The 26,092-nt window shown below is 39.4% G+C and overlaps 1 protein-coding gene across 3 annotated transcripts in view; it reads right to left on the minus strand.

Annotated features, from left to right (window-relative positions):
- The window catches only part of GAREM1 (GRB2 associated regulator of MAPK1 subtype 1), a 182,046-nt gene that overhangs the window by 128,289 nt on the left and 27,665 nt on the right, over window positions 1-26,092 (minus strand). Inside the window, exon 1 of one of the 3 annotated variants that reach the window (XM_033087332.1) lies at window positions 456-472. The exons of the other annotated variants lie outside the window; for them this stretch is intronic. The gene's annotated coding sequence lies outside the window, so the exon portion shown is untranslated. Of the gene's footprint in view, window positions 1-455; window positions 473-26,092 lie in introns of those variants that run through there. 3 annotated transcript variants of the gene reach the window in all.

Consider the following 26,092-nt stretch of genomic DNA (forward strand, 5'->3'; position numbering starts at 1 on the left):
AAATGGGAATAACAGACTCACTCCAGTGATACCGTGAGAAACATCTTCTGCACCATGATATAACATTGCCAAGAATTACGTCAGTGAAGTGACAAGGACCAGAAACCTACATTCTCAAATGACTTCAAGCATGACGATACTTGAACAATCTAAACATGGGGAGAGATTACAGCCTTCCATACGTCCCCCCACAGGTTGAAATCTAGACCAAGCATCACGATAAAATAAAACCAGTAAGACTGGGCTCAGGGTTTTAGCAGAGAAAAGAGGAGAAGAAACAGAGTGTCTGTCCTTAATTCAATGCAATAGTGATTATGAAGGCAACAGATGGGAAGCATACTGTAAGCTTGTGAGATGCGAACACTGCAACTCAAGACCAATAGTCAGCATTCGGAGAGAGACCGGGAGTGAAAGACACTGTATTAGATTTCTAATGCTGCATAACGAATTACCACGAATTTAGCAGCTTAAATGCAGGTCAGAAATCTGGGATGGCATGGCTGGGTTTTCTGCTCAGGCTGAAATCAAGCTGTTGGCTGGCGGAGCTCTCATCAGGGGCTCAGGGTCCTCTTCTAAATGCATTCTTGTGGTTGGCAGAATTCGGTTGCAGTTGTGGAACTGAAGAGCTTCTTTTTTGGCTGGCTTCTAACTGAGATTACTTTCAACTCCTAAAGGCCGCTTCAGTGCCTTGCCCTGGGGCCTCCAACCTATCTCAGCAACGGACAACCTGTCTCATGTTGAATTCCTCTCGTGCTTAGACCATCGCTGACCTCCTCTTCTGTGATTGGCCAGAGAAAACTCTCGATTTAAAAGTAGGGTGTGTCTCCTTAGGCTGGACTCACCAAGGATAAGCTCCCTATCTTAAAGTCAAATGATTAGGGACCTTAATCACATCGGCAAAATCCCCTCTGCCAATGTAAGGTAACAATCTGGTATAAGACCAGGGAATGGAGGTCCAGGGCGGCATCTTAGAATTCTGCCCGCCATCAACAGTAACATGAGAAGGAAGCCAGTTATTCCAGCATAGAGCAGACACGGTATTTAAGTCAAGCATTATGGGTAAACTTGGTGCTTATAGAGTAACTTTCAGAGAGAATGTAACTGGTAAACACAATCAAAGTCAATGTATACTTTTAGATATTAGGGCATGACAACAATTCTTACCTTGCCCGAAGTGAGTGGAAAAGCCAAGTAAGAGTGCAACTTGGCTTTATTTTTAACATCTCAAATAGGCCAAGAAAAAAACAAACAAAAAACACAGTTCACTTAGACTCTGGAAACAAATAGAATCTCACAATCAGATAAATTTGAGAAATGATTGCAGCCAAAACTTATTAGTCTACATTTAAGAATAAAGTTTTAAATAATTTCCAATTTCACTTGGCTTTTAAAAGTTAATTGAATATAATTATCACAGTTTTAAACACCAGGGGTGCCAAAGAAATGTATACACATGACTTGTTTTCATCTTTTGTTATCGGTATAGATGAGTATTACAATTTCAATACAGTTATTTTCCTTTCTTAAAATGTATACACATTTTTTTGGCACCCTCTGTAGTTTCAGAATTATTCCTCTGTATATGATGCTTAGGTCTCATCTCAAGACGCCTTTGCTATGGTCCTTTGTACTTTTCAACCCTAGATTGGAGGGAGGAAGAAGACAGGGGAGTCCTTTTTTTTTTTTCCTGAAAAGTATCCGCCACTGACACGGGGGGACATGCATTACCATTCAGCCCCTGTGCATCGCTCCTTCTAGGACGCATGCTTTTCTACTGCGGGCACTAGTTCCCACTGACTCCTCTGCTCTTTGGATCCCCATTCCTGATGCTGACCTGTCCTCCTGGCTGGGATAAAAGCCACCAACTCACTCATCCATTCAAAGGACCACGCGGAAACCATACACCTTTTGGGAGGCTGGTAAAGAACATTTCCATTTAAATTGTAAACAATGGAATCCAAAGCTGGATGTAAGAAGGCAACACAGTACTTAATCGCACTGGTTTCGTAAACATGAACAGTATGTGCCGTGGAGCTGTCTTCATTACAGAGAATCCAGCAACCCTAAGGTTTCTCAGACTGTTCCCACTGACGCCAACGCAGTATTTGTGCTGCATGTACCTATGGAGAGAAGTATTTATGAATACTTCTGAGGAGATACAAAAAGTGCATGAAGGCACGTTCTGCCTGCCCAGTGTAATTATGGAAGGGTCAGTAAAACTATCCAGTTTCATCAACTCATTAGTTTGTCGGAATAGCAGTCGTACTTAGAGTTATACACAATTGTCAAGCACACGCCCTTCCTGAGGTCCAGGTCGGCACGTCTGACTCCTTCTGGATATCACCAGCTGAACTCCCCACAAGAACCTGACTTCCTGTCTTTCTTCCAAAGCCCCCGCTCCTTCTATCTAAGTGAGTGGGAGCTTCAGCCTCCCAGTCAACCAAGTAGCCATCATCCATGGCTCGTCTCTCCTCATCTCCATCCATCCATCCATCCATCCATCCATCCATCCATCCATCCACTTCCTCACCAAGCTTTATAGACGCCTACGGATCCCAGCAACAGAATGTGGTAATTAAGAGTGTGGACTGCAGAAATAGGTTGCCTCAGTTCACATCCCCAAACTGCCCCTCACTGGCCGTGTAACTCAGTAGGCGGATGTCTCTGTGCCTCATTCTCTCATCTGTAAAAGGTAGACAATAGTAACAATAGCACCTACTGCATAGGCTGTGGTGAGGATTAAACGAGTCAGTACCTATAAAGCACAGACACTGTAAGCACTCAATAAATCTTACTATTACTGTCGTCGTCCTCGTTCTAACTCGGTATCTCTCAGCTCCATCCCCTTCTCTACATCCCCTCTGCTCTCAGCTTCATCCAGGCTCCCAGCAGCTCCTAACAGAATCACTGCAAGGGTTTCCCTGTCTAGATTCTGACACCCCTCTAACCTAGCTTTCATTTCACTGCAATTAGAATCTTCCAAATGCAAAACTGCTCTCACGATGACCCTGCTTGGAAATCTTCATTGGCTCTTCAATGCTCAGAGAAAAGAATCCCAAACTCCATGGGTTACAGTATGAAACCCTTCCTGACATGGCCAGAGCAATCACCCTGGGAAGTCTGAGGGATAGGAGGGCCAAAGAAGGGCCTACAGAGACTCGCACAGCCCCAGGTGCAATCTCTTTCCAGTCTCCAGGGTGTTTTCTCAAGCTTACCCTGTTGTTACCTAGAACGCCTTTCCCTCTCTTAGGTGTTCAAGCTAGAAATTTCAGAGTCTCACATTGCCTCCTCTCCTATCTTTACAAGAGACCTGTTTTTCCTTACTTTTTGAAAGTCTTCTTAATGCTGAGGACAGTCTCACGTCCATATGAGACTTCCCCAAACTAGGCACATGTTACCTTCACAGCCTGTCACCCTCCAGCATGAGACGCGAACAGAACCACCTGAGGTTCTCTGAAGCAGTTTCCTTAAGGCCTCTGCTCTTCTATGCACTGGATGCGTTCCCTTCTCCCTAGGACGGTCAATAATCCTTTCTCCATCTTATAAAACCCCATTTTTGGTGAAGTCTTTGCTGGTCCATCCCTTCTATTTTTCATCCCACAGAGGGGACTGTTTCCTTCTCCTCTCTCTTGGCATTCTGTACACACCTTTCCCAGGGTCCGTTTAACTGCAGTGACATTTCATATTTGTGTGCTTGCCTTCCATGCTACGCTGGGAGCTCAAGGTCCTGGCAGCCCAGGTGTTCAACCCTAATGCTCAATTTATTCGTACATTTGCTGAACAGATTCCTGTGTAACTGGCATTCTGCCATCATTTCCCAGTCTTCAAATTCAGGATGAGAGTCTCACTATGTGACACTATTTCTTACAGAATAGAATTTGGTATAAGAAAAGTTTTCTCAGAGTCACCACAAAGGGAGTTTGTTATTACTCCTATCTAAAACTCAAAGCTTATCAATCCTTGGCAAAGACTGCTAGGAAAAACTCAATGTACAAAAATGTGGGCTAACCACATTGAGGCAAATAAGTTTTTTAAAAGCAACAATTCTGAATGGAAGAGTAATAAATTAAATTTGGAATTAACAGAATTTTAGAACGAGAAGGAAGCTTGAAGAGCCAACTGCCTTCCTTTATAATTGAGGACATATACACAAGGTCTCCAATCAGTTAGTGGCAACAAAAGACTAGAATCCAACTTCCTGCTTCTTAGTCTTAAACCTCTCTATCCCATTATGCCAGATGAAAAGGAAAACGAAATCGCCTGTTCTACAAATGAGATACTCAGATTTCACTCAAGCACATAGGCAGTTCCCCTAACTTGTATATTTCAATGTAGTTTCAAAGCAAACCCAGCCCAGGTGAATGCTGGGTGGGGAAACAAAAAGACAGACAGTTGGTTTTGGAGTCTGAGTGCAAAGTCTGAATCCTGGCTCAGCGCTCACTGTGTAAACCCAGTTAAGTCACAATAATCTCGGAGGCAATTTTCTAATTGAACTGTGAAGAACAGTACCTCTTTCATAAATTGTTGGGAGGATTATATGAGAACATTGATTAGTGTATTCTGTGAATCATAAATGCTACACAATTGCCACATATTACTAAAATAAAAGGTAAGGTATTAGTGTACACTGTATTTCTTTTGTCTAGCATTGAAAACTAGTTGCTACTTAACTATTCTGTTTCTTCTGTTCTCTCTCTCTCTGCATCTCTCTCTCCCTCTCTCTCTCCCTCTCTCTCTCCCTCTCTCTCTCTCTCTCTCTCTCTCTCTCTCTCTCGTTCTGCTCTTTAGAATTGCACTAGCTCCTAAGTAAGGAAAAGAAGGGAAAGGTATTATTTGAATAAGAAAAAAATTTAGGTTTTCCTTGCACTCCATTGCCAGCGACGAAACAGAAACAGCTCTTAAAATAGATCACAAGTATATTATCAGCCTACAATTGTATAATACATATTGCTACTCACTGATATATTCAGACTACCGGTCTTACACAAGTTCAATGTCAGTGAAGCACAGAATCTTCAAGTTGCACGGGGCCTTAGGGATCATCTAAATCCTATCTTTTCTTTAAAGCACATTTAAGTGAGAAGCCTAACTAGAAAAAAGTATTTTATACTTCAACACACAAGTTATTTCATGGTACTTGTATATAACTATATATTATAGGCGTCCATCAATAAATAGAACTACATTTGAATGTACCGTGGATGTACATATGTGTAGTAAAACCTATGATAAACTAAACTTGAGATAAATACTTAGCTTGTGAAATTGAAATATAAATAGAAGTCTTATAAACATTTTTGACAGTTATTTCTCCCGTTGGACATTAAATCTCACTGACTTTTATTACACTAGTATATACATAGACACATAAACATATGGATCAAAGTATAGCTTTCATTTAGAAAGGAAATCATAATTACTTATGATTATAAACTAAGATAAGATACTAGGATAAGATCAAAGTCAAGGTTGAGGAAAAGGAAATGATCATAAATGTGTGCCATGTTACAAATCAGTATTGCATGAATTTGGTTAACATAAATCAGTTTATCGGGTCCTGATACATTTCAAATCAACAGGGCAAAAATGTGGCTTCTGAAATAGTACCACGTGTATCAGGATACGATATACAGTAGGAACCAGATAAAATAATTTTCTCTCAGTATACATATTTATGTGTATTGAACACAATTTGAAAAAGAAAGCATTAAGCATAGCTTCTTCATACTGCTATCAACTTACATATAAATAGAACTTGTAAACATCAGATGTTTTACCCACTATCCTTTGTGAAACATCCTTATGACATTCTCTTAATTCAGCATGTTGTCAAATAGTACTTATTAAGCACTATTCTCAGTAAATGAAACAGAACAGTCCCTTGTTCTGTGTTGTAATTTGGCACAGACAACATCCACACAGGCCAGCCTTCCCAAGGATATATCAGAACTGTTCTAAAGAAAGACCACAACAGTAAGGCCCGAGAAAAAGGCACTTCAAGTTCTGTACCAGTCCCAATTCAGTGGCTGTGATTGAGTAAAGTGTCTACCAGATGACCAACCAGGAGCCGGTTGGTACCCCCATGGACTGGCATCTATTAGTTACCACTCCTACATTCTACCATAAATGTGTTTAGGATTTTCTATGCTATATTTCCCTTTTAAACTCCATTAGCTGAGGAACTCCCACTTAAAAAAAGAGATACTTTTCCTTATTTACCGATAGGAAACACAGTTACTTAATCAATTTCCTATACTATCATTATAGGGGAAAGAAAATTGTTTAGAAACTCTTCCTATTAACAATCGTGAACGTTTCCCTAGAGCTTTTCCATTTCTAAATGCAATTTACTACTGTTTGAGGTAAAGACTGATTCCAAGTACCCCGACACACATTGTGGGGGGACCTCGGTCTCAGTGATCTGCTAGTTGATCAGGTCCAAGAAAAGTCTCTTTGAGGGGCTCCAAGAATTCGTTTTGTGCTCTACATGATCTTATAATTTGGAACAGAGCAAAAAGAAGAGAGTTGGAGAAGCAAAAGAGAAAGACTAACATGCCTGAACAAACCAAGAAATACAAGATCATAGGAGGTAAAATGCTACTTTTATGGCCGAGATTTTAAGTCAATAGACGTTCAGTGAAGTCATGGAGCGGACCTCCTAAGAACAGAGGCAAACAGTCGAGGACCCAGAGCCGTCTCTGTGGAACAGCATTTTTGAGTAGAGATGGCATGCTTTACTCTCTTTTGCAAGAAGTATCTTTTTCTTTTTTTAAATCTAACCTAAGTCTCTCTTGAACCATTTCCCTTTCTTCAGTTCTTCCTGAGAAAAGAAACAACTGCTCAGCATCCTTTTCATGACAACCCTTCATAAATTCAAATAGTTATTAAGTGGCCTCTTGAACTTCTCTTCAAACGCACGATTCACAACTCCTTTACCCTTTCCTCATGGGCCTTATTTTTTATAATCCATTGATTCCTTCTACTGCCCGTCTCTGGATCCTTTCCAGTTTCCTTTCTTTAACTCTAGAATCCCAAAGAGAAAATAAACGTTCTACTAATGACTTGGCCAACAATGGGCAGAACAGGACTAATTTACTGGTTTTTTTTTGCGTGTTTTTTAAATTGTATTGTTTTATTGATATTAAAATGTGAACCCCAGGCTTTAAGGTAAAATATACACATGACAGAAATTCTCACTTCAATCTATACTTCACTTTATTGTATACAGGTCTGTTCTTTCAGTTTCCATCTTCTACTTCATGCATGAGTTTTCTTTGCTACAGAAATGCTTCTTTTAATTCTACTTAGTGCTTTCACAATTTAATCAACTCAGTCAATTTAATATTATCTGAATAACTAATAAGCTTGCCACGTTATTTCATTAGTTCACTCCTAAGTTTGCATCACCCTCATTGCCCCGACATCCCATGATAGCTTTTGGGAGCTCCAAGTTTGGGAGAGCCACCTACAGTTGCCACTGTAGAGCAACAAAGTGGCCATCAAATTAACTAGGACAGACTACAGAAATCAGTGTGGAGGTATCTCAAATAACTGGAAATGGAATTACCTTACGACCCAGCAATTCCACTCTTAGGTATCTATCCAGAGAAATCCAAAACTCTAATTTGAAAAAGTATATGCACCCCTATGTTAATTGCAGCGCTAGTCACAATAGCCAAGACATGGAAACAACTGAAATGCCCATCGGTAGATGACTGGATTAAGAAACTGTGGTACTTTTATACAATGGAGTATTACGCAGCCATAAAGAAAAATGAAATCTTACCATTTGCAATGATATGGATGGACCTAGAGAACATTATGGTAAGTGAAATAAGTCAGACGGAAAAAGACAAATAGCATATCATCTCACATGTGGAATCTAAAGAATAGAATAAATGAACAAACTAATCAGAAAGAGTCTCAGAGACATAGAGGAAAAACTGAGGGTTGCTAGATGGGAGCGGGGGTGGGAATAAGGGGGAAGGTGAGGGGATGGATTAGAAAGCACAATTGGCAAGCACAAGATTGCCATGGGGATACGAAAGACAGTTTGGGGACTATAATCAATAATGTAAAGATTTTGTAGGGTATCCAATGGACACTTGTCTTCTTAGGGAGACCACTTCAGGGACGGTGTAGATGCTTGACCACTGCACCATACACCTGAAGGTAAAGCTGAATAATAGTGAATGTCAACTATAATTTAACATATGCATACACGTAGTCACAGGATGTGGAGTACAGCATAGGAAATAGAGTCAGTAGAACTGTAACAGCTATATACGATGTCAGAGGGGTAGTAGATGGGGGTTATCACTTTGTGAGGGGTACAAATGTCTAACTATTACATTGTTTTGTGTACCTGATACTAATGGAAAAAAAAATTGTCACAGAGAACAAAAAAAATTTTAAAAATAAAAAAATAAAATGGGTTAGATGTGCCCCAAAGGCATTTACAATGATGTAGAACAATACTGAAATATTGGAACAAGTTAAATGTCCCCTTATTAGGGGGTTGGTTACATATTATGTCTATCTGTGTATACTTAAGTGAAAGTGTCTATAACATTTTTTAAATTAAAAAAGGCAAATTATGGGGGAAAAATTAACTACGACAGGGGCTTTTCATTGGTGAAGTTATGTTTTACAAGGAACACATCATTTACTAAAAATGAATAGTGTAGTAGCTACAATTTAGTGAGTAGTGATTATTTCCCAGGAACTACATTAAGTATTGTTTTCAAGGGTCAATAGGTCGATAACCTCTTGCTCCCAAATTTATAGATGAGAAAAACTGAAGCTCAAGAGATGACATGATTCGCCCAAAGTCATTCTCTTAATAAATAAAGGAGGTGCAGCGAGAGCCAGGCGTTCCAGTCTCTCTAAGCTGGAGATGGAAATCGAGAGCTCAACTCTCAACTGGTGACAATGGTGACACATAAGGAGGCCATGGTCTGGGTGTAACAGCGCTACAGTCCGAGGCATGAACAGGAAAGCTGATAGAAGGCACATGTTTACCACCCACAACTGCACAGGAAAATCTCTACTTCAAAGGACTGTACTATTATATTCTGTCATGTCACAAAAGTAAAAGCTGGCATATGGAGATAAGTGTTTAAATTAAGACACTCCATGTTTAAATTAAGCATCTAACCTTGGAGAGAAAAACTGGCATTAAACTCAGACAACTGAAATGACTCACAAATATTTCCGATTTTCTTTCCAACCATAAAAAATGTGACCTTTCAAAAATGCCACATCATTTACTGACATATTAAAGCTATATTTTCTAAATTGAAAGTTAAATTTCTTAGGTCTCAAAAAAGTTCTCAACACACAACAGCATGAGGAAAGGGGAGGGAAGAAAAGGGGTCCAGTGCAATTGAAGTAAAATTGCATGAAAGAATCTGACTATATATGGAGGAAAAGTGTATTACAGAGCGTTCTAAAAATGGTGATGGATTATGTCAGAGGAAAGGGAAGTCTTCCCTTTAAAAAATATATAATATTTTTGATCTTTGAGAGACAGAGCAGCCATCTGGAGGGAGATTATTAGAACAGTAGGACAGCTTGTGAATGAAATGGCTGAAAAACTTATTTGCAGGTTTCATAAATTTTGAAACCTTCCTAGAGGCTACACATCAGGAGAGGCTTTAATTGTTATAAGCTGGAGAATTGAAACATGGTACCGTCATAGTTCACTTTTGGGGGTTCTGTTTTGTTTAGCCCTTCATCATTAAATATCACTCCTCCCCCACAGAGGAACCCCAGATACAACATTTGAATTACACGCCCAGCTTCCCCGACACAGATGATTACGACCCAAGATAAGCCAATCAGGCCATCCTCCATCTTTTCAGTTCTTATTTTAGTCCTGTGCTGAGTTCTTGCCCTTGGATTTCATGACACTCCTGTATTCTCCTTTTCTGATAAGCAGTTCACATCTGTTTTTATAATTTACAAAACCCTAGCAAAAGTTTACATTTTCAAAAGCACTTACAGAATGAATTTTATGTTTCTTTGTGTGCTGTCCCTTCCCCTCAAAAAAACAGCCTTCTAAAGCAGAAGACAGCAACGATCACGTCCTTTTATTAGTGGGGATAAAAGGGCAAGGTCATTTTTGGAGATTCTAATCTACTAGCCATGTTACCATTTATTATCTCCATCAAAAAATAAAGGAAAATGCCCCCATTTTAAATGTGTAGTCCCTGTTAGGCTTTTTGCATAGCAATGACAATCAGGTTAACTACAATTACATATCATTCTACACTAGCTATCAGAAATGTATTCCTCTTAGGTCTCCCCAGTGACATCCTAAATCATTTTAGTGACTTTGGTGCCCACGATCTACCACTTAGGATTATTTCTATTATAAAAATCAAATAGAAAAAGTTCAGAAAACAACGTTAGTGTTCTGGATAATCATGTCCACCTCCCAGAATCACTGTCAATGGCACTCAAATAATCACCTAAACCTTCCTCCTAACAAAACAAATCCTTTCTTCAAAGGTAGCCAGTCACCTCAAAGGGGAAGCTCAAGCCATTCTAAATTCTGGTGCTGCCACGATGGTTTTGAACCTCACAGCACAGTACTGTCAAATTCTAAAAGTCAATTCTAGCTGTGAAGGTATGAGTGAGAGAAGCCAGAGAGCGCTTCAGTTGGCTGGCTGTGTTTCCGGCTTGAGTTCCTGATAACATTTTAATCTATGCTGATAAAGGACACTTTAGTTCTTTAATGAAAAGCACTGATCCAACCAGAGGTGATCTTTAATTCCAAATGAACAGCCTTTCTAGCTCACCCTTCCTGGTTTGGGAGGGCAGGAATGATATTCTTTCATCTTAGCTGCTGTTGGTGTATAGTATGCATGTAAAAAAGCAAAAAACAGTTAAATACTTGGCCACTTGGTACACTACAAAGATTAGTTAACATGTTCAGAGAAGGTAAGAAATTATGGTTTGCCATGGACAATCCACTGACACGAAACTGAGGAAAACGACATAGTAATTTAGTTTCAAACACCACGTCACAGTATTATATCTTCATTTGAACTCTGAAACACAATGGATCAATGGCTATCATATGACTTTTTTTAAAAAGCTTTGTCCTTTTCTATTAGCAAGCACGTTACAGGTCAAATGTCATGGCACAGTCACCAATCAAGCCCTAGAATACCATTTACATACCAGGGTTATAGTACTGTGATGAGAACCTACAGCAGTTGTTGCTGAGTGGGGTCAAAGCAAGAGGAGGGTGGTAACCGGAAGAAACAGTGAACACTGAAGTATGACTTCACATGCTTTCAGACCCAGAAAACATACCAAGAATAATCATGTTAGAGCGTTCAGGGTAACTAAAAAAATGGGAAATTCAACCTTTAAAACGTCTTATGAAACTAACTGTATTACAAATGAATGATGTATGTACATAAATACCCTGAAAGGGATGGAAGGAGCTGACCCTACTAGCTTTGGAAACAGTATTTTTGACATGATATTGTAATGTTAAAGGGAGAAAAACCTGTACACAAATACTGTACTCTAGGTGCTAAGTTTGTTTTTCACAGGGGAGGGTGTGAGTTCAGAAACTCCTCTCTCTCTCTTTCTCTCTCTCTGTCTCTCTCTCTCATACACACACACACACACACACACACACACACACACACACACACACACACAGATTGAACAAGTAAGTAAATATATTGAAAGCAAGGGGCCTCAGCCTGGCTGGGACTCACAGACAAACCACAGCCTTTTTAGATTCTTTTGCGATTCCAGATAAGATGGAGTAAGAATGCCCCTCTGTCTTTCCGCTGAATGCAATTACAAATCCTGGACAGAATGCATGGAGCAGCATCTGAGGACTCTGAAGAGGGAGTTTGGGGGGGAGGGGGGTGGTCGATGAGGGTAAAAGGGGTCAAATATATGGTGATGGAAAGAGAACTGACTCTGGGTGGTGAATAAACAATGTGATATATAGATGATGTATTACAGAATTGTACACCTGAAACCTATGTACCTTTACTAACCATTGTCACCCCAGTAAATTTCAATTAAAAAACAAAACAAAACAAAAAAAGAGTAAGTGGCAGCAGACAGGTTGGGGAATGAAACAAGGATTTGGCACAGTAAAACACCAGTCTTCAAGCAGTCCAGTGGCAGTGGCAACGAGCTGTGCAGGTCCTAAAATTCTGAGGAGGAGAATCCTCTCTGACCAGAGAAGTGGTGGTCCCAAGAGGATGGACAAATCATTGTTGCTTTTTTGTCCCTCTGTCCTTCTGCAACATGTCCTGGACACAGATGCAATTGTAGGAAGTACAGGGCAGGAAGGAAAAACTAGATCTTTTGACTTTGGAGCTAGAGGAATGGAAAGGGGGCCAAAAGATGCCAGAAAATGCCAGTGAGATCACAGAGAAAAGGGAGCTCAAGAGAGCAATTCCATAAAGTTGTATTGAACTGGGCTCACCTCCAAGCTGCACATAGATCTGACCTTCAACAACCTACCAAACACCTTAAGACCTGAACTACAGTGTAGACCACTGCCCAGACCCAGACTAGGGCTACAGGGTGGGGCACAAGGAGATCAGATGCAATTAGCCATTCAAAGGCTGTGAAAACTGAACTGACACTGGAACCACAGACCACAAGAGCAGGCTGAAACTTGTAACCTGAAACTAACCTGTTGAATGCTTGTGAACACAAAGCAAAACAAAAATCAATTTTCTGCTTAAAGTTTAAATGAGACCCTGGGTTTTATAACTGAACGTTCAACATGTCCAGATTGAAAAACAAAATTACTTGACACATAAAACAACCAGAAAAATATCACCTTGCAAGGGCAAAGACAGACACCAACCCAAATACTGAAATTTGAGACCAAGACTTTAAAGCAGCTGTTAAAACTATGCTTCAAGAAGTAACAGTAAACACTCATGAAATAAATAGTCTGCCATAAACCCCAAAATATAAAGGAGAAAATGGAAACTTTAGTACTGAAAAATACAATAACTAGAATAAAATATTAACTGATGGATTCTATAGCAGAATGGAGATAAAAAAGGAAAAAGTCAATCTGTAGCTAAATCAATAGAAAGTATCCAACAGAAAGAAAAAAAGATATTAAAAAAAATGAACGCGTCGTCAGGATCCTGTGGGACAATAATACCAAAATGTCTAATATTTGTGCCATCAGAGTCCCAGAAGAAGAGGAGAAAGCGTGTGGTGCTGAAAAAAGGCTTGAAGAAAACATGGCTGAAACTTTTGAAAACTGGTAGATACAAACTTTCAGATTCAAAAGTCTCAGCAAATACCAGACAGAATAAGCTCAAAGAAATCTATGCCCAGAGACACTATCAAACTGCTGAATGTTGAAGACAAACACAAAAATCCTGAAAGCAGACAGATTTTAATGAAATATTACCTAAGAAAACAATGATTGACATGACAGCTGATTTTTCATCAGAAATCATGGAGGACAGAAAGAAGAACAACCTTTTTTGAGTCCTGAAAGAAAAAAATTGTCATCTAGTGAATTTTATATCCAGTGATAATTGAAAAATGAAGGTGAAATAAAGATATCCTCAGATGAAGAAAAATAAGAGAACATTTGTTGCCAGCAGATTTACTTCTAAAAAAATGCTAAAGAAAGTTCTTCAAACAGAAGGGAAGTGGTACCCGAAGGAAACATGGAACATTGGGAATGAAGAAAAGCAGCAGAAATGATAACTATCTGAGTAACTGTAATACAATATTTTTCTATTAATTTCTATAAACTATATACGATGGTTAAAAGCAAAAATTATAACAATGTCTTTTGGGATTTTCAATATATATTAGATGTCACTAAAGCAGCGATAAGAAGGATACTTATAACATTAAATGCTTGTATTGAAAAAGTAGAAAGGCTTCAATCTAGGCTTCAACCTTAAGAAACTACAAAAAGCAGAGTAAGGTAAATGCAAAGCAATCAGAAGGAAGGAAATAACAACAGATAAAATTTTTTAAATGTTAAAAAGAGGAAGAAAATAAGACCACAAATCAATGAAACTGAAAACAGAAAAACAATAGAGAAAAAAATCGATCAAACCTAAAGGTAGTTGGGATTTCCAGTCAAGATGGCACAGAAGGTAAACATTGTGCTTACTGCCGCTCACAACCACATCAAAATTACAACTAAACTACAGAAAAACTATCATTGAGAATTGCCTGAAGTCTAGCTGAACTGAAGTTCTACAACTAAGGACATACAGCAGAAGCCACCTATAGTCTGGTATAAGGGGCAGAAATGCCGAACAGAATGGTCCCACACCCACATGTGACCATTAAAAATCGGGAGGGACATCTCAGCTGCGGAGGTCACCCCCAGAGGAGCGAGAGGTCACAGCACCACACTAGGCTCCCCAGCACAGTATTCCAGTGCCGGGGAGAGAAGTCGCCATAACTTCGGAACGTGAAAACCAGCAGACTGTGGCTGAGTGAGAAGATAGTGGCAGGAGTTCCAGGGTATCATCTTAAAGAGCCCGCACATGGACTTACTTGCTAACAGACTCACTTGCTCTGAGCTCAAGTGTTGGGGCAGCAGCTGGAAAGGTGCCAGGGACATACAGATCAAAACTGAGTTGTCTGGCTTCAGGGTCAGGGCTTGAGGGGCAGCTTTCTCCTGGACAGAGGAGTTGGTGGAAGCCATTGTTTCTTTGTTGAGCCCCGACCCCTCCAAGTGTGCAGATGTAAGTGGCTGACATATTTGAGTCTCTATCAACTTGGCTAACACTCTTCCTTTACCCCAACTTGGTAATTCTGAGACCCTGCCTCACCCAACTTTCAACCACACCCAGGCCACTTCCAGTGGCTTTTCCTTACAAACTGCTTGCCTTGGCTCATGCTATAGACTTTCTTAAAATTTCTCAAAGGTTCAGAAAACCCAAACATGCAGCATCTGGCTTCACTGTGTCCCGTACCTCTGGCTGAGCAGCCCTAAGCCCAGCACTAGTGACAGCCAGTCTTGGCACGTGGCTTGGCCTCTTGAGGCATCTCCAAGTACAGCATGGGTGGCGTCCATCTCTGGATTGCTCTGTGGCTCATGCCAGGTGGCCCTGGGCAGGGCACAGGCTGCGGCTGAACTTGGCCTGCGGTGGGGCCCCTCCCAGGAGGCCCTGTGGCTAGCATGACTGGTGGACAGCTTCTGACCAAGCCGGAGCATCACCTGCCTGCCTCCAAGGATGGCACACCCAAAGGGCACACTGGGCAGGCACCAGAGGCCTGCAAAAGCAAATCCTGCTCTGTAGGGTCAGCCCCTGAACCACAGCTCCTCCACTGGAGTCACAGCCAGTCCTCACAACAAATCAGCCCGAGGGTCAATCCCTCCCATTGACATGCAAACAGCAACCAAGGCTCACCTACAACAGAAGGACACATGTAATCTACACAAGGAACACACCTGGAGTACCTGGCTACAGTGACAAGGGAGACTGTGTCTGTCATTGGGGCCCACAGGTGACACCTATTACATAAGGCCAGTCTACTAAGACCAGGAGACACAGCAGAGTCTACTAATAAATAAATAATCTCCCAGATGCAGAATTCAAAACATTGGTTATAAGGATGCTCAATGATCTCAGGGAGAACTTTAACAAAGAGACAGGAAACATAACAATAGAGGTAGAAAACAAAAGAAAGAACCAGAAATAAAGAATATAATAACTGAAATAAAGAACACATTAGCGGGGATCAACATTAGATTAGATGAAGCAGAAGAATGAATTAGCGATTTAGAAGATACGGTAGCAGAAAACAGCCAATAAGAACAGCAAAAGGAATCCAAAAAAAGGGGCCTCTGGGACAACATCAAGTGTACCAACATTCACATCATAGGGGTACCAGAAGGAGAAGAGAGGGAGCAAAGAATTGAAAACCTACTTGAAGAAATAATGACAGAAAACTTCCCTGCCCTGGAGAAGGAAATGGATATTCAAGCCCAGGAAGCACAGAGAGTCCCAAACAAGATGAACCCAAAGACACCAAGACACATCATAATTAAAATGTCAAAGCTTAAAGACAAAGAAACAATCTTAAAAGCTGGAAGATAATAGCAGTTAGTTACCTACAGGGAGCTGCCATATGACTATCAGCTGAATTTTCAACAGAAACTTTGCAGGTCAGAAGGGAGTGGAATAAAATATTCAAAGTGATGAAAAGCAAGGAACTACAATCAAGATTACTCTACCCAGCAAAGCTATCATTTAGAATCAAAGAACAGATAAAGAGCTTCTCAGACAAGAAAATGTAACAGGTTTATCAACACCAAACCAGTATTATAAGGAATGTTAGAGGGACTTCTTTAAGATGAAAAAAGAAAAAGACAAAAAAATCTGAGCAATAAAATGGCAATAGCTATATATCTATCAAAAATTTACTTTAACTGTAAATGGATTAAATGCTCCAATCAAAAGATAGGGTGGCTGAATGGATAAGAAAACAAGACCCTTACATATGCTGCCTACCAGAAACTCATGTCAGATCAAAAGACACACAGAGATTGTAAAGTAAAGGTATAGAAACAGATACTTTATAAAAAGGAAACAAATAAACAAAAGCTGAGGTAGAAATACTTATATCAGACAAAACAGACTTTAAAACAAAGGCTGTAATAAGAGACAAATAAGGACCTAGTAATCCCACTTCTGGATATTTATCCGAAGAAACTCAAAATGCTACTTCCAGGGGACATGTGCATTCATATGCTCATTGCAGTATTGTTTACAATAGCCAAGGTATGAAGGCAATTTGGGTATCCCTGAATGGATGAATGGATAAAGAAGTGGTGGTACATATATACAATGTTTTATTATCCAATCATTGGAAAAAAAAGAAAAATGAAATCTTGCCATCTGCAACAACATGGATGGACCTAGAGGGTATGGTGTTGAGTGTAGTAAGTCATACAGAGAAAGACAAATGTCGTATGATTTCACTTATAAGTGGAATCTAAGGAACAAAAACAAACAAAACAGAAAGAAACTCATTGATACAGAGAACATTTTGATGGTTGCCAGATGGGAGGGGGATTGGAGATGGGTGAAAAGGGGGAAGAGATTAAGAAGTACAAATTGGCTGCTACAAAGCAGTCATGGGGATATACGGTATAGCATAAGGAATATAGTCAATAATATTGTAATAACTGTATAGTGTCAGATGGGTACTAGATTTATTGGTGTGATAGATGGGAGGAGAGATGAGGGGCAGGATGAAAAAGGTGATGGGGTTAAGAAATACAAATTGGTATTTACAAAAGAGCATGGGGATCTAAAGTAAAGCATAGGGAATATAATCAATAACATGGTAATAACTATGTATAGTGCCAGGTAGACTAGTCAGGAGATCACTTCTTAATTATATATATATGTCTAACCACGAGGCTATAATCTGAAATTAATATAAAATAATACTGAATGTCAACTCTAAGTGAAATACTTAAAAAGGATGGGAAAAGGTTACGGAGAATAAGAGGTTCATATTTCCAGGTACAAAACAAATAAATCATGGGGATGTAATGTACAGCATGGGGAATATAGTCAATAATATGGTGATAGCATGGTACACTGTCAGATGGTTGCTGGACTTATCATGGTGATCACTTCTTTAGGTATATAAATTTTGAGTAAATATAGTGTACACATGAAACTAATATAACATTGTAGTTAGCTATATTTTAATAAAAATCTTTAAAATTTTTTAAAAAACTAAAGCTAGTTCTTTGGAAAAAAAATCACTAAAATTGATAAATCTCTAGGCAGACTGAAAACGAACAAAAGAGAGTCAAAAATTATCAATACCAGAAAAGAGGAGACAGCAATACATATCCACCAGGTCTGAAAAGGAAAACAAAGTACCACTTAAGAACAACTCTACACAGGTACATTCAACAATTTAGATGAAATGGACTAACTTCTCAAACATCACAAACTACCAAAACACACTGAAGAAAAAAATAGCTTGATTAGTCTTCTATTAAAGAAATTAAATTTGCAGTTAGAAAACCTTTCCAAAAAAGTAATCGCAAAGCCCAGATAGTGTCAATGGCAAATTCTACCAAACATTTCAAGAACAATTAATACCAAATCTACAATCCCTTCTAGAAAACAGAAGAGAAAGGGATACTTCTTCCTTAATCATTCTATAGGGCCTTAATCATTCCTAAATCATTCTATCACAGAATTACTGTGATACCAGAACCAAAGTTAGGACTGGAAAAGAAAATAACACCAATATCCCGATAAACCTAGAGGTAAAAATCCTCAACAAAATATTAACATTAATAGTAGTAAGCCACTTCTATCTGGAGTTTATCGTGGGAATCATGGCTAAATTAATATTTGAAGTCAACTATTGTAATCCATCATATTAATAGAGTAAAAAACTATACATTATCATTTCAATGCATATACAAAAAAAGCCTTTCACAAAATTCAACTCCCGTTCACTAGGAATGAGAAGAGAATCTTCTAACCTCGTAAAGAACATCTTAAAAAAAAAAAAAAATCCAGAGCTAACGTTATACGTCATGGTAACAAGATAAATGTTTTTCCCCTAAGATCCAGAAGAAGGCAAAGATATCCATTCTTGCCACTTTAATTCAACATAATAGTGGAAGTTCTAGCCACTGCAATTGAAAAAAAAAAGCATATAGATTGGAAAGGAAAAAATAAAATTGTCCCTATTTGCAAAAAACATTGAGTATCTACATAGAAAATCCTAAAGAATCTACGAAAGTTCTTAGAACTAACAAGAAAGATTAAAGAATATCAATTTATAAAAATTCAATATCTGTATTGTAGCAATGAGGAATTAGACAGAAATTCTAAAATATAATACCACTTACAATAGATCCTAAAGAAATAGTTAAGTATAAATGTAACCGAACACATACAGGATTCTGTATGCTGAAAACTATCAAACCTTTGAAAGAAATCAAAAGAAGATATAAATAAATGGAGAGACATAGCATGCTCAAGGATTGGAAGACTTATAATTAAGAATATCAATTCTCCCCCAAATGACTTACAAATTTAAAGCAATTATAATCAAAATCCTGGCAGGAGTTTATTGTTTGTTTTTTTGTTTTGTTTTTTCCTTTTTTGGTAAATAGAGATGACTCTAATATTTATAGGTAAATACAAAGGAACTAGAATAGTCAAAACCATCTCGAGTAAAGAAAATAAAATCAGAGGACTCACCCTACCTGATTTCAAGGCTTCCTATAATCAGGACTGTGGGGTTGGTGAGTGAACAGGCACAAAGATCAATGGAACAGAATAGAGAATCCCAACATAGATACACACAGACATGGTCAATTGAAATGATAATGAAAGCCAGTTTCTTACTGTTGGAAAAAGAAGCTACAAACAAGCAAAGAAGGCGTGTTAAAATGAACCTTGTGCTACACAGGAATCAGAGGTTATATAGTGTGAAGCCCCCCACCCCCGTTCATATACAGATAGATGGACTTGAAAACATAGAGAGCCATGTATGTATATACATTTGATCGTTTACACACATATATGTGTCATAACTCTGCTGAGAGGCCTAGAAGCTGTGATACTCCAGTGGCAATAAACATCAGGGCTCCTTGGAGAAGTGGGTGATTCCAAGGCTGAGGCAGGGAAAATAGAAAATGAGCCTGGAGCATCCTTCCTGTGGTGTCAGAAGTAAGAGAACACTTAAAAGAAAGAAGAAGAAAAAAGATGGAGGCAACCTGAAGGACACAGAAGCCAACATAAGAACTCCCTTTGGCCAAAGCCGAGACAATCTGAGCGACAAAGTACACAGTGATAATATTGGGTAATAACCCAAAAGATAAAATAAATATCCACGATTCCATGCTGCTATAAGTTCATGATAATAAATAAATATGAAAGAAGACAAATCCTCCTTACAGAAGAATCCCAGTTCATAAATGTAGAAATGATGAGGGAAATAGAAAAACCACTATTAGAACACCACTGTCACCTTGCTGCAGGCAAGATCCACAGATCTACAAGGAAAAAGTTTAAGGAGATCAAGTCTGCATGGTCTCCAAGTGTTTCCCCTGAAGTATTTGTTCATTACAAAGGGAATAACAGTAAGCTTACAGTGGAGAAACCCGGCAGAGACTACCTTACTCCAGGGTTCCATGCCAGTCGCATCACCAGCATTGATATCATGAATCCCCGACGTAACACACTGACAGGAGAACCTCACCCTCCGGTATCCTCCCCGGGAGCGCACAACCTCAATCTGATCAACAGAAAACATCAGACAAACCCAAACTGAGGAGAATTCTACAAAATAAATGACCAATACTCTTCGAACATGTCAAGATCACAAAAGACAAGGAGAGACCACAGAACGTGATAAATTAGAGAAGCCTAAGAAGATGGGACAAACTGAATATAATGTGGGATCCTGGGTTAAATCATGGAATAGAAAAAGGACAACAGTGAAAAACTGGTGAAATCCAAATGAAAATGAAATCCACAGTTTAATTAATAGTATTGAACCAATGTTAATTTTGGTAGTTTTGATCATTGTACTACAGTTACTAAGGGAAGACGGGTTAAGACTACATAAAAACTTGCTGTACTGTTTTTGTAATTCTTACAAATCTAAAAGGCAAAGCAAAAGTTTTCTAACATTTACTGTTAAAATGACTGTCTGAATACTGGATTATTTTTGTCTGCAGAAATATTATACATCGTGGTTAGGTTTACAGGATATCCTGCAAAGTCTATTTGACCAATAATGGGATTTTTTTTTTTTAAGACAAGAAATCAATGTAGTTATAATGGTAGCAATTAAATAAAAATAATGATGACACAGAATAAAAATGTGTTTAAAAATGTTGTTATATAAGGAAACGCAATATCAGGAGGAGACTGATGTTACTATAGATATAAAATTTCAGGAAATTGCTGGAAAACTACTGACTAATTTCGCAGTGGATCCTGGAAGAAGGTGAAGAACAGGGGTGAGGAACACTCATGTCTGAATTCCTCGAGTGTGCCAGGCAGAGTTTTATGTGCCTTTCACACATGATCTTAGCCAATCTTTCTGTGAGGGAGGTATTACTAGTCATGTTTTACAAGTGAAAAAACAACAACAAAAAAAACATTGTCACTGCGGTCTCATGGCTAGTTAAGTGGTAGAACTGAGTGAGTTTCAATCTCAGGTCTGTCTAATGCCAACAATGTCTCTTTCTCTGTATTTATTGCATCTAATGAAAACAGAGAGTAATTCTTCTTAGATAAAGGGCGCAACTTCAGAGGCTGAGAAGAGTGAAAGGCACCAAAGGGGCAGAGTATAATATGAGACTAAAGAAAACAGAATTAATTAAGCTGTTAAAACGATAAAGGAAAGATGCTGGTGGAAGGTTTTATTGTTCTCCGCACAAGAACGGCAGGGCTGGGAGGATGGGAAGGGATGTAAGAGATGCAGCACAGAACCAACCTAAGAGCTGTTTTCTAGACAACCTCTGAAGGTCACGTAAGTTAAGTAAAACAACATGAAACATGGAGCCATTACAGATTTACACTCTTGCGATTACTGCAACTCTGCTTTACTATTCATTTAGGGGTGTGTGTGTGTGTGTGTGTGTGTGTGTGCGTGTGACTTTTAATGTTTTAAATCTAGTGATTCACAAGTAAAAAAAAATAACTGTTACAATAAGAGAACATATATTTATCTATACCTTTCTAACCTAAAAGAAACACTTCAAATTAACAGCTGATACATAAAATTCTGAGTAAAGGTTTACAACATTAAAAGAAGGCCTCTTTTTATAGCCAAATATCAGTGCTCTTTCTTATCAACTAACTCTCCTGACGAAACAGCTGAAGTCAGATGTCATTTCTGCAACTTGAACAGCTTTACTGTTAGGACTGTTTAAATGCATTACCCTATTCAACAGTTTCCCTTGAATTTTATTTTTAAATTAAAGCAAAGCTGGCTAATAGTTTAAGAAAAACACATTATACTGATTCGACACTTTCAGATTTAAAATGGATAAAATCTCAAGCGTAAGAGGTTTTATTTATTCTGGACATGTAACTGTGAGGTACTGAGAAGGCAGAGATTTTGAAGACAGAGAAATAGTTTCAAACCCCAGCTCCCTCACTTACTAGCTGTGGACACTTACACAAGATACCTTTAGACCCATAGGATGTGAAAACATATTTTAAAGGTTATCTTGGAATTGACCGAGAAATGCCATGTGTATCTCCTAACCCTGCATTAGCAGACAGTCAGCCTCTAAGACATGGTTGAGAGAAAGTAACTGTATCACATGGTTCTTAATTTCACACATGGACTTTAAACCATTATAATGATACATTTTAAGTCATTAAAATGACAAAAATGACAGCTGGGCAACAAACAAGTTTAACCAACCAAAGCAATGTGTGACAGTTAAAAGAGCACCAGACAGAGCTAAGAGACGTGGGCTTTAGTTATATTTCAACTGTTCCTCAGCCAGTGACCTTGACACCACATCACCTCTTGCACTTGGTTCCTCCTACAGCCTCCTCTGTCAATGAAAGGGATGGTGTGGGATTGTCCTGGTGTTTCTTTCTAGCTCCAAATTTCTGACTGCCCAGCACGCTATACTGTGGGGCTTGAGAGAGAGCTGAATGAGAAAAACTGTCAACTAACATTAGCTCTACATGTAAAGGAAGAAGAAATAGGCAACCTGCAAGCACTCGACAGGTTATCCCAAGCTCTTTCGTATCTAAAATTCCACAACCAGAGATGCTGGTAGAAACTGACTTTCTGGAGTGGCCAGAAGTAAAGAAGAGAGTGAGCACTAGGGATGATGAATGTTAAGGATGACGATTATGCACTGGAACAGGTTGCCAAGAGGAATATCCCTGAAAAGTCAAGGCCACCCCACCTCTATGGGGACACACTTACCTACAGACAGCGAACGAGGGGACTTTCAAACACAAGAAAATGGGAGAAAGAATAATACTCTAGTTTCCATATCTCCTTCCATCTTAAAATTCCAATACAAATAATTCAAAAACATGTTTTACAGAATGTTTCAGTTTTCAGTGACTTAGAAATGTGCTGTATTCAGTTCCTGGGCTCTTCACACTCTTAAACTAGGCAAAATGAGCCTACCTTTATGCAGTGTTTATACCTTCATGTTTCATCTAAAAACAACTGGGTAGATCTCTTTAAATGGGTAAACTAATGTCCAATAGATCAAAATAACCAAAATCCGGCACTCTTAAAGCCTAGAATAAAAACAATTTATCAAACTACTGCTCGCACCAAGAATATGAGGGACTAAACCTGTCCACCACCCATCCCCGTTTCTATATTCTTTCTTTCTTACTTGAAAAGGAATGAACTTCAGCTGCCATTTCTACTCGAAGCAAAAAATAAGGAAGGGAGAAGGTCTACAATCTACAACTAAATAAGAGACAAAAATTTATCTGGCCGAGAAAGTCTGTGTGCTCTGGTCTAAACCTGGGGTCACTTGCAAGCTAGCAGTGTTGGGATGGCCACCAGCCTTGTGAATTTATGGCTTCAATCTGTGAACTTCCTTCCACAAGGTCTTGCTAAGCCCTCACACTTTCCTCACCTTGGCCCCTTGCCTGGCTCCAGTGCTCCCGCGATGACAGCTAGCACTCCTCCAGTGGCCCCTTCTGCCCTCGAGGCAGCTGAAATCCTTATCAAATTGACTCTTCCCCTCAGGGAGCTGTGAATCACTTGCCCTGTCACTGAGAAAGGGGGTCAGAAACAATGGCAGCCCTCCATTCCTTCCAGATCCTGGAATAAAAGCGTGTCAAGAACAAAAGCCTATCCAATCCTCATCCTGATAAATTACAAGGGATTGACTTTGGCTGATTTTTAAGTTTATAATGGAACTTATCTTTTACGTTTATCTTTGGGCAATTACCTAACTGCTGAAATCTGTAGAATGAAAACCACGAATACCAATACTACCTTCTAAGACCGCTTGTAAGAAATATATGGCGACCAATAAGGATTTTAAAGAATTTATCACTAAAAGAAGTGGTAAGCTTCTCAACACCTGGTATTCCCCAAACAAGAGCTCCAGGGTTGGAGGCAGGAAAGAGAAGCAGCACAGGTAGCGCCTCGTTGCAGCAGGGACACTTGGAGAAGGGAGTATCTACCATTTAGAAATAGGCGCCCAACTGCTCCCTGGCCCCACCCCCACCCTTGCTGTAGCCAACGCTGGAATATCTGTGAGCAAGTTAGAGGTTGACTGTACTGAGCGGGAACTTTCATTTGCAAGACTGAAAGCTTAAGCTACATGATTGCAGAGAACCAGAGAACCCTCACAATAGCTCACCGGAGCCAATACGAGTAGCCCTGTTTGAGAAACCATGAAGCAGGCTCTGAAGGCTTGCCAGGCACTGGATGGCAGAGCTACAGAACTCTAACGTCCACTTTGCTTTGCCCTGTAGTTACAACTGTTGTCATGTACCATGAGGGGGTTGTACAGAAGTGAAAAGTGAGTCTTCCCCCAAAAGAATATGGAGGAAGCTGGTAGAACCGTGGGAGAATAAGAGCCTCGGTTGCCCTAGACGAACAACGTCAGACCAACATGGAAATGACTCACAGATCAGGAAACCAAAGCTATTTGCACAAAGAGAGGCTCCATGATTACTTTGGCAAATTTACTTCTGATAAGGTGATATTAGAAGGGTTCTCCGCTCCTAGAAAACCTTTCCAACTGAAGAGGGCTCAGCAGATTTACAACCCTATGGGATGGGCCTTATTCTGAGTCATTTCTGGACCAAAGATATTGAGGAAGCAGTTCAAATGCAATGGTTACAAAGTCACAGAATGACTAAGCTATCTTTGATAATGTTTTTAACTTGAAAAGGTGGGGTATTTTTTTGGTAAGAACTCGCCTGGTCAGTGGTTGAGATAGCCGAGGAAGGGCAATGTCGGGTGGAGAACCTAACAGCTACTGTTTTCTACCAGCCCTACTGTCTCCATCAGCCACCACCTCCATCAGACACACACACACACACACACACACACACACACACACGACTTTCATTTACATGCAGGGAAGGTACTATGTAAAGGACGGTGCAAGCCCTGTCTCCCAATCCCTGGCCTCCCCAAGGGATTCCAATTGTTCAGATCCTCCAGGAAGAAAGGAGGCCCTCATGGACTCAGGCGCCCATTTGTGCAGTTTCTGGGTATTTGCTCCATTCTCCTCTGCAGACTAGCCTCTGCTTACGCCTTATTCCCTATACCCAATGATATCAGTCATTCATCTGTACACTAATTTATTTAACACAAATAGCACTTACCAGCATATAAGGCAATGTTTTAAAGGTGCTATATAAATCATCTCATTAAATCAAAAAACTCGGAGGTGGAAACTGTCATCTTTTCCTTTTATTTTTTTCTTTAAGAGGAAGAAAATGGAATACAGAGATGTTAAATAACTTACTTAAGATCACACAGCTTCCACACAGCTATAATGGGCTTCTGGCACTTCTCTACATCATGATAGTTTAACTTCCAATCCCAGGACTGTTGATATTTCTTAGTTCAAATTCTCAAGAGTGAGTTAACCAACCAGCCTGCTTAATACTGTAAACAGCACATTGCCTGTATTCTTGTTATCATTACTAGTCATAACTACACAAGCACATTCAAGAGGTAAAAATGATGGGCCCCATTCAAGGTGAAGTAAAGAAATCTGGGCTTTTGGTTTTGTCTCTCCCTCTGATATCACAATACTGTATCTTGATTGTATGATGAATCTCCAAAACTACGTTACATCTTACAATCACTGTTGCCCAGGTGGTAGCTGTGATGTATCCTCATTTCCTGTGCACACCCATTAGATCTTGTAGTTTGGAAGAAAATCCTGGAGACAATGGTAGCACATTCCCAAGAAATGCTGTGTCAACAATGCTCTCGATGGCACAGAGAACCATCAAGAATCGTGTGTAAAAACATGGATGTCTATGGCTGAGTGGACAAATACTGCAGAAGAGTTCAACTCGGAATGTAAAGAAGACTTAGAAATACCTTAATTTATTTCAGATATATTTTCTTGTTTATATGG

This window comes from Rhinolophus ferrumequinum, chromosome 19 (assembly GCF_004115265.2).
Source record: "Rhinolophus ferrumequinum isolate MPI-CBG mRhiFer1 chromosome 19, mRhiFer1_v1.p, whole genome shotgun sequence".
Taxonomy (NCBI): domain Eukaryota; kingdom Metazoa; phylum Chordata; class Mammalia; order Chiroptera; family Rhinolophidae; genus Rhinolophus; species Rhinolophus ferrumequinum.